Below are 2,474 nucleotides of genomic sequence, written 5' to 3' on the forward strand. Positions count from 1 at the left end.
TCAAAAGCGTCAAACGCATACAACAAAAACATTAGCAATTAGCTTGATTAACAGAGTACAAACATATCAGTAAGTTATTTTATTCTTGCATTATACAACTGCATACACAATTGTTTTGGCCGCACACGTTACGCGTGTTCGATGTGTTTAGTTTAAGTACAGTTAAAATTTTGTATGAAGTAGATCACACATTTAAATCATACACGTGGTTGTTTCGCTATATTTCACTTTAATTTCAAAATTTAGTTTTGTGCAAGATCAGCGCGAGACAAATCTTTTTTGTTTCATTTTAGATAGTGTTAGTGTTTCTCTTCGTAGGAATGGTCGCCCCCCCACCCACAGAGTTTCTTCCAGGCTCCTCCCCCCCCCATACGAAATGAGATTTATATAGAAAATATTTACTTTTATCAGTGTCCGCCCCCCCCCCCAAGTTTAATCCGCCCCCTTACCCCCCGAAAATTTCCAGTGCCAGTGCCCCCCCCCCCATGGAGAAAAAAGTCTGGAAGAAACACTGCTCCCCCCCATACTACGTTTACCGCCCCTCCCCCGATGGAAATATATAGATAATATATACTTTTACCGGTGTCATCGTCCCTGGAAAATGTAGCACCCCCCCCTCCCCCCTAGGAAAGTTTGAACACTTGAAACACTTGATCGTTTATAATTTTTTTTATTTTGTTAAAAAAATGTTTTCGTTTTTTTCTCTTTCGCTTTCATATTGTATTGTCTGAAAATGATAATTTCATTCAACATCTCAACCTAGACACTTATCAATCAGTCGAGTTTCTTGCACGACTGTCAAGCACAATGAATTAAATTATTTAATCGTGTTCACAATAGATCTTACAGCTGCTACAGCAGTATATACATATTTCACCTTTGTGTTCACAGCGCCATGATCTGGATTTTACTTCTCGTCTTGACAACCTCCGCTGTGGGAAGTAAGTCACGGTAGATCTATAAATAGACCGTAGATCTATAAATAGACCAGTAACACTTAGAGTTGTGAGTGAGGTGCTTTCATATAAGAAAAAATGGAGTTCTCGCATCCATGTTTGCTTTAAAGTTTTGATTCACTTTTATCACATGGGTTAGATGCGCGGAGGGAGGGGGTGGGGATGGGGAGGGTGACCCAATACATTACTGAAAAGACCTAAAAAAAACCACGCCTTCCTTAAAGTTTCCTACACTCTAAACACGTATTTGCTAACGTTACATACAAAAACTTTTCCTTGTGCTGAAATAATTGAAAACATTAGCCGGCCAAGATTGTTACATAGATCGTTATACTGTAAAACCGAATTAACGACATCAACATTTCTGACATCACAAAACATTGCGACATTCTAGGGTTTGTCATAAACCGCGGACAGCTAAATTATCGGAAACGACGAAATCAGGAAATCACTACTTAATTAACCCGTATTGGATTCAAACTTTTCCATGACGTCATAGTTTAGAGAGTAAGTCATTAATATGGTGTGACGTCGTAGTTTAAATGGTTTATCATTTTGCGCAATATCTTGAAATGCGAAACAACAAAGTCTTCGTACAGAAATTTTTACTTTATTTTTTCTCTCCATGACGCAAGAACATAGCTAGTAAGATGTAAATCTGACGTCAGCCAGCGTCATCCAACTTAACATGACGTAATGTTTCATCCGCGTTACACAATATCTTGAACAAGGAAACAACTGAACCGTATCGACAAGGAAGTTTTACCCCCCTTCCCGTTTACACCCGTGTATAGACATTGAGCCGTCAACAGTATATGACGTCATATCGCATCGTATCTATACAACCTCAAACGTTTAATTATTCTTATAGATTACATCTCTATCTATATCGCCACGTAGTCGGAAAACCCTGAAGCGATTGTTTCCTTACGTACGACACATCCTCCAACCTCTATCCCCCGCCCTACCAACCTCCACCCCCCCTCCCCTCCGCCACACTATCACAGAGAAGTTTGCAAGGATCTTCACAATATTTACATGGCTATTTTGTGTATGTCCATGCCTGACTGAGCCAAACGACCTTGACCCGTGTGACCTTGCAGGCACCTTCAGGAGCGTCTGCTACTACACCAACTGGTCGCAGTATCGGCCGGGGCGGGGCAAAGTACGTCCCTGAGAATGTCGACCCCACCCTCTGCACCCACCTGATCTACGCCTTCGCCAAGCCTGACAACGCCACCATCCACCCATTTGAGTGGAACGACGACTCCACCGAGTGGAGCAAAGGGATGTTAGTAACCTATTATAGTGTTAATAGCGTTTCATCGTGTTAGTAGCATTTCATTTTGTTAATAGCATTTTATCGTGTTAGTAGCCATTCATTGTGTTAATAACATTCCGTCGTGTTAGTAGCCATTCATTGTGTTAATAACATTCCGTCGTGTTAGTAACCTTTTATTGTGTTCATAGCATTTCATCGTGTTAGTAGCCTTTTATTGTGTTAATAGCATTTCATCG

At 40.7% G+C, this 2,474-nt stretch overlaps 1 long non-coding RNA gene across 1 annotated transcript; it reads left to right on the forward strand.

The window, feature by feature from the left end:
* Positions 1–2,243, forward strand: LOC131941518 (uncharacterized). Its single transcript, XR_009386653.1, has 3 exons — positions 1–69; positions 892–941; positions 2,060–2,243. It is a non-coding gene; the product is annotated as an uncharacterized LOC131941518 (long non-coding RNA).
* Positions 2,244–2,474: the final 231 nt, after the last annotated feature.

The sequence above is a fragment of the Physella acuta genome, unplaced genomic scaffold (genome assembly GCF_028476545.2).
Source record: "Physella acuta isolate Inbredline_101_S28 unplaced genomic scaffold, ASM2847654v3 ptg000364l, whole genome shotgun sequence".
Classification (NCBI taxonomy): domain Eukaryota; kingdom Metazoa; phylum Mollusca; class Gastropoda; family Physidae; genus Physella; species Physella acuta.